Source organism: Episyrphus balteatus (genome assembly GCF_945859705.1).
Source record: "Episyrphus balteatus chromosome X unlocalized genomic scaffold, idEpiBalt1.1 SUPER_X_unloc_1, whole genome shotgun sequence".
NCBI lineage: Eukaryota > Metazoa > Arthropoda > Insecta > Diptera > Syrphidae > Episyrphus > Episyrphus balteatus.
In genome coordinates this window covers 107,501-115,000 of record NW_026605125.1, presented here as the reverse complement: position 1 = coordinate 115,000, position 7,500 = coordinate 107,501, and the positions used below count along the sequence as shown (strand labels likewise).

Below are 7,500 nucleotides of genomic sequence, written 5' to 3'. Positions count from 1 at the left end.
TTTCCTTTCTGACTCTTCTTGTATGCGCGTACGCATGCATCGATTACCAACATAGGTTGCTCGAAAGCAATCCTTTTTCCTCATAAGAGTGGCACACATAAAGTGTGCCACCTTATTCAATTTTCGTCTTACGACCATAAGCGTGAACTCTGTCACCTTATTTCTTTTTTCCTTTGCTACCGAAGTAGCATCTCGTTATCCCTTTCTGGTGGATTATCCGAGGATAAAACCACTCTAACCAACGTGAAGGCTGTTAGTTTCGGTATTTGTTGTATCACTTCGTGAAACACTAACAAATACCTACTTAACCCCCAAGCCTCGTTAAGGCCGCCTTCGTTTGGGGGAGTAAATAGGGACAGTAGGAATCTCGTTAATCCATTCATGCGCGTCACTAATTAGATGACGAGGCATTTGGCTACCTTAAGAGAGTCATAGTTACTCCCGCCGTTTACCCGCGCTTACTTGAATTTCTTCACTTTGACATTCAGAGCACTGGGCAGAAATCACATTGTGTCAACACCCGTTAGGGCCATCACAATGCTTTGTTTTAATTAGACAGTCGGATTCCCCAAGTCCGTGCCAGTTCTGAATTGATTGTTAATTGATAGTCGTTATAAATCAAAAGAACATACCTTGCGATATATCTTAAGATTTTTAGCAAGAAAATTCCACAATTGGCTACGTAAACTACTATCCGGGGAACAAAATTCAAGAATTTTTATTTACCCAGAACGAGTACATAAACCATGTTATTGCTTCCAATTCAAGCCCGACTATCTCAATCTTCAGAGCCAATCCTTATCCCGAAGTTACGGATCTAATTTGCCGACTTCCCTTACCTACATTATTCTATCGACTAGAGACTCTTCACCTTGGAGACCAGCTGCGGATATCGGTACGGCCTGTTGAGAAGTTTGCGTAATCCCACCATAAATTTTCAAGGTCCGAGGAGAAAATATCGACACAACAGTAAATGTCATGCTCTTCTAGTCCATCTACCATATCTCTCTTCGAAAGACTTCCATGGTAGTACGACTATAAAACAGAAAAGAAAACTCTTTCGATATCTCTCGACGGCTTCTTTATGGTCGTTCCTGTTGCCAGGATGAGCAAAAAGCCCATTTTTAATAACAAACGGATACTCAACAGGTTACGGAATTGGAACCGTATTCCCTTTCGTTCAAAATTTATCAAGTGTTTTAAATATTTATTTTTGTATTTTTTATTTCATATAATAATAATATATATTTTTGTATTTTTAATTTTTTATTTTAATATTTTTTTTTATATACTTTTGTATATTTTTTTTATTTATATTTGCTCATATATTTTTTTTTATATTTTTTTTTTTTTATTTTTAATAACATAATATATATATTTTTGTAATTTATTAAAATGTTTTTTTAATTTTTATTTTTTATTTTTTATAACTTGAAAATTTTCAGCTTTCGCCTTGAACTTAGGACCGACTAACTCGTGATCAACCACTGTTCACACGAAACCCTTCTCCACTTCAGTCCTCCAAGGTCTCATTCGATTATTTGCTACTACCACCAAGATCTGTACCAATAGCGGCTCCATGCAGGCTTACGCCAAACACTTCTAAGCACACCATTGTACCCTCCTACTCACTAAAGTTTCAAAATTTAAATTCAATCAGATCGAAAATAAACCATCTACTTTAGCGATAATGTATAGGTATACAACTTAAGCGCCATCCATTTTAAGGGCTAGTTGCTTCGGCAGGTGAGTTGTTACACACTCCTTAGCGGATTCCGACTTCCATGGCCACCGTCCTGCTGTTTTAAGCAACCAACGCCTTTCATGGTATCTGCATGAGTTGTTAATTTTGGCACCTTAACATTATGTTTGGTTCATCCCACAGCGCCAGTTCTGCTTACCAAAAGTGGCCCACTGGGCACAATATATCACAACCAAAACCTTCATATCAAGAAAGGCTAGGTTCTTACCCATTTAAAGTTTGAGAATAGGTTAAGATCGTTTCGACCCTAAGGCCTCTAATCATTCGCTTTACCAGATAAGATTATTTTATATAATTTTTAATTGCACCAGCTATCCTGAGGGAAACTTCGGAGGGAACCAGCTACTAGATGGTTCGATTAGTCTTTCGCCCCTATACTCAATTCTGACAATCGATTTGCACGTCAGAACTGTTTCGGTCTTCCATCAGGGTTTCCCCTGACTTCAACCTGATCAAGTATAGTTCACCATCTTTCGGGTCACAGCATATATGCTCAAGGTACGCTCTAGTTAGAGGCATAAATAATATAAATATCATTATGCATAACTGTATAGAACGCCCCGGGATTGAATAAATAATTCATAACAAATTATAAACTAATCCCATTAAATTAAGTTAAGTTAATTATGCCATTGGGTTTTATTAAAAATACCCAATGACTTGCACATATGTTAGACTCCTTGGTCCGTGTTTCAAGACGGGTCCCGAAGGTATCCTGAATCTATCGCATTGTTAATCATAAAAGTGCATACAATATAAATAAACAAATCAATAGATCTATTTACCATTGTAAAATTCCGAAAAATTTAAGCACAATATATAATTATATCTGTCAATGATTTATCAAATCCAAAACATTTATTTTATGTTGAAAATCCGAAGATAAACAATTTGAATAAACTTAAGTAATGGATCTTATGATAAATATTTATTACATTAACAGATTACAATGTCCTTATATGGAAAAATTGCACACTATTGTTAAAATATTTTTTATATATTTTTATATTAGTATTGAATTTTCCATAATGGATATTCAGGTTCATCGGGCTTAACCTCTAAGCAGTTTCACGTACTATTTAACTCTCTATTCAGAGTTCTTTTCAACTTTCCCTCACGGTACTTGTTTACTATCGGTCTCATGGTTATATTTAGTTTTAGATGGAGTTTACCACCCACTTAGTGCTGCACTATCAAGCAACACGACTCTTTGGAAACACCTTCTAGTAATCATTAACGTTATACGGGCCTGGCACCCTCTATGGGTAAATGGCCTCATTTAAGAAGGACTTAAATCGTTAATTTCTCATACTAGATTATAGATGTTCCATACACTGCATCCCATATTTGCCATAAAGACAAAATGGCTTAGTGCTGAACTGATTTCTTTTCGCTCGCCGCTACTAAGAAAATCCTTGTTAGTTTCTTTTCCTTCCCTCATTAATATGCTTAAATTCGGGGAGTTATCTCATATGAGTTGAGGTTGCTTAACACTTTTTATTTGCTTAATAATTTTATATACTCAATTCAAAATATTTTTTATATATCGATCATTTCAGCCATTTTATCAATTCAAGTAGAATGCCTCAATTGCCAAATTATATTATGACAACGATCTGCAATGTTAGAAATTTTTATATACTAACATCCTCTAAAAAATAGATAAAACGAACTTACTGTCGCTCGATATTATTTTGAGGTATATATTATATTTTAATATTATGAATTTTTACAAATCCAATAATATAACATGCGCATTTGATAAATCAAAAGCAGCTTATTTAGCATAGTATCACAACCCTCAACCATATGTAGTCCAAGCAGCACTTCAAAATTAATTAAAGTACATAACAGCATGGACTGCTATATGCGTTCAAAATGTCGATGTTCATGTGTCCTGCAGTTCACACGATGACGCACAGTTTGCTGCGTTCTTCATCGACCCATGAGCCAAGTGATCCACCGCTTAGAGTATTATTATTTTTTTATTTTATATTTAGTCAATTTTTTTTTTTAAGAAATAAAAATTTATTTCTTTTTATATTTTATGTATTTTTTTTATGTTGCGAATGTCCAATTCCAAAGAATCGTTAACTTATAAATTTCTTTTAAAGAAATCTAAGTACAACATTTTTATACATTTTTATTTTTATATATATATATCGTTACAACTTATGCTATGCGTTTTAGCCGGATAGTACCGGGATATTGTCCAAGTACGACACCTTTAGGGGTTAATTCGTCGCAACGTATACACGCCACGCCGAAGGGCGGGTTTTTACACCCAGGAGGATATTACCCCGAAGGGTACGACACCTTTGTTTTTTCGACTTTTGCTCTAGCAAGTTTGTTTATGCATATATATATTTTCATAAGCGTCACTATTTCGATGACGATGACAATTGGCTACCATTTAAATATTTTGTTCATATTTTTTTTTGAAAAAAAAAGACCGAATGCATTACTTATAGTAATACACCCAGTCTAATTTGTTTTTGTATTTTGGTTATAACGTCACTATTTAGATGACAACACCATTTGGCTACGATTTAAATATTTTGTTCATATTTTTTTTTGAAAAAAAAAGACTGAATGCATTACTTATAGTAACACACCCAGTCTAATTTGTTTTTGTATATTGGCTAAAAACGTCACTATTTAGATGACGACACCATTTGGCTACCATTTAAATATTTTGTTCATATTTTTTTTTTGAAAAAAAAAGACTGAATGCATTACTTATAGTAACACACCCAGTCTATTTTGTATTTGTTTTTTTTTTATTATATATATATCGTTACAACTTATGCTATGCGTTTTAGCCGGATAGTACCGGGATATTGTCCAAGTACGACACCTTTAGGGGTTAATTCGTCGCAACGTATACACGCCACGCCGAAGGGCGGGTTTTTACACCCAGGAGGATATTACCCCGAAGGGTACGACACCTTTGTTGTTCGACTTTTGCTATAGCAAGTTTGTTTATTCATATATATATTTTCATAAGCGTCACTATTTCGATGACGATGACAATTGGCTACCGTTTAAATACTTTGTTCTTAATTTTTTTTGAAAAAAAAAGACTGAATGCATTACTTATAGTAACACACCCAGTCTAATTTGTATTTGTATTTTTACTTCTTTTGAAGTATTCTTTTTTGTATTTGTTTATATATTTATTGTATATTTTATACATTTTGTACCATAATTGTACATTTTTATTTTTATATTTTATTTTTCTTTTTTATATATATTAAATATATATAAATTTTATTTTATTGGAAAAATCACGTTAATGATCCTTCCGCAGGTTCACCTACGGAAACCTTGTTACGACTTTTACTTCCTCTAAACCATCAAGTTTGGTCAACTTCTGCGAAACAACCGTAACACGTTAGCGTCACAGTGATCACGTCCGGAGACCTCACTAAATAATTCAATCGGTAGTAGCGACGGGCGGTGTGTACAAAGGGCAGGGACTTAATCAATACGAGTTAATGACTCGCACTTACTAGGAATTCCAAGTTCATGTGAACAGTTTCAGTTCACAATCCCAAGCATGAAAGTGGTTCAGCGGTTTACCCGGACCTCTCGGTCTAGGAAATACACGTTGATACTTTCATTGTAGCGCGCGTGCAGCCCAGGACATCTAAGGGCATTCCAGACCTGTTATTGCTCAATCTCATTATTGCTAGACGCAATTTGTCCATTTAAGAAGCTAGTGTCCTTATAATGGGACAAACAAACAGGTACGACTCCACTAACATAAACACATTCAAACACAATTATATTTTACTATATTCATGAATGAAGGCTATGAAAGCTTCAACATCATAATCCTGAAAGCATCTATTTAATATATTTGAGTCTCGTTCGTTATCGGAATTAACCAGACAAATCACTCCACGAACTAAGAACGGCCATGCACCACCACCCATAGATTCGAGAAAGAGCTATCAATCTGTCTTACACGCTTATGTTCGGACCTGGTAAGTTTTCCCGTGTTGAGTCAAATTAAGCCGCAGGCTCCACTCCTGGTGGTGCCCTTCCGTCAATTCCTTTAAGTTTCAGCTTTGCAACCATACTTCCCCCGGAGCCCAAAAGCTTTGGTTTCCCGGGAAGCGACTGAGAGAGCCATAGAAGTAGCTACACCCAATTGCTAGCTGGCATCGTTTATGGTTAGAACTAGGGCGGTATCTGATCGCCTTCGAACCTCTAACTTTCGTTCTTGATTAATGAAAACATCTTTGGCAAATGCTTTCGCTTAAGTTAGTCTTACGACGGTCCAAGAATTTCACCTCTCGCGTCGTAATACTAATGCCCCCAATCTGCTTCTATTAATCATTACCTCTTGATCTAAAAACCAATGAAAGTAGATCAGAAGTCTTATTTCATTATTCCATGCACAAAATATTCAGGCATTTGGAGCCTGCTTTAAGCACTCTAATTTGTTCAAAGTAATTGTAACGGCCCACAACAGCACTCGATGAAGAGCACTGAAGCAGGTTTTAATAGGAGGAATACATAATGGTACATAAGTATCATAAATGTATAAGAACTCCACCGATAATACGCTTGCATACATAAGGTAATGTACAATCCACAATTGTAGTTGTACTACCCGTATGAAGCACAAATTCAACTACGAACGTTTTAACCGCAACAACTTTAATATACGCTATTGGAGCTGGAATTACCGCGGCTGCTGGCACCAGACTTGCCCTCCAATTGGTCCTTGTTAAAGGATTTAAAGTGTACTCATTCCAATTACAGGGCCTCGGATATGAGTCCTGTATTGTTATTTTTCGTCACTACCTCCCCGAACTGGGAGTGGGTAATTTACGCGCCTGCTGCCTTCCTTAGATGTGGTAGCCGTTTCTCAGGCTCCCTCTCCGGAATCGAACCCTGATTCCCCGTTACCCGTAGCAACCATGGTAGTCCTAGATACTACCATCAATAGTTGATAGGGCAGACATTTGAAAGATCTGTCGTCGGTACTAGACCATACGATCGGCAAATTATCTAGAGTTCAACCATTATAACGATTTCCGAAGAAATCGCTTGGTTTTAGCCTAATAAAAGCACACGTTCCAAAAGGTCCGTGTTTATATTGCATGTATTAGCTCTAGAATTACCACAGTTATCCAAGTAACTGTTAACGATCTAATAAACCATAACTGATATAATGAGCCTTTTGCGGTTTCACTTTTAATTCGTGTGTACTTAGACATGCATGGCTTAATCTTTGAGACAAGCATATAACTACTGGCAGGATCAACCAGAATAATGTTATAATATTTTATTTTTAATATTATTTGAAATTTTGAAAAATAACATCAATCTCCTCTCAATAAATCCAATGATAAAGTTTTTATTTTTTTTTTTTTTATTTATTTATATTTATACATACTTTTTGTTTTATATCCTCCCTAATAGGGATAATTATTATTTTATTTTTTTTACCAACACAATTTTTATTTGTATATATTTTTTGGTAAATTTATTTTTATTTTTATTTATTTGTATGTATTTTGTATGGGTATTTTGTATGGGTATTTTGTATTTTTACTTTTATCTGGAAAATGAGGGAAAATGCATTTCACAAAGGTTTCATATAACAACTATTTTTATTTTAACAAAGAGAACTCCTACCGTATGGTGAACTCTGATATTGTTAAATTTTAGTGTAGCACCTTTCACAAATACATATCAATGATTATTTTCAAATTTCTAATATT

At 35.0% G+C, this 7,500-nt stretch overlaps 2 non-coding genes and 1 pseudogene across 2 annotated transcripts; all 3 read right to left on the bottom strand.

Moving 5' to 3' along the window:
* Positions 1 to 3,248, bottom strand: part of LOC129920808 (large subunit ribosomal RNA) — a 5,425-nt pseudogene extending 2,177 nt beyond the window's left edge.
* A 309-nt stretch (positions 3,249 to 3,557) lies between these two features.
* LOC129920791 (5.8S ribosomal RNA) lies at positions 3,558 to 3,736 on the bottom strand. Its single transcript, XR_008773346.1, has one exon. It is a non-coding gene; the product is annotated as a 5.8S ribosomal RNA (ribosomal RNA).
* Positions 3,737 to 5,055: 1,319 nt separating this feature from the next.
* LOC129920864 (small subunit ribosomal RNA) lies at positions 5,056 to 7,047 on the bottom strand. Its single transcript, XR_008773399.1, has one exon. It is a non-coding gene; the product is annotated as a small subunit ribosomal RNA (ribosomal RNA).
* Positions 7,048 to 7,500: the final 453 nt, after the last annotated feature.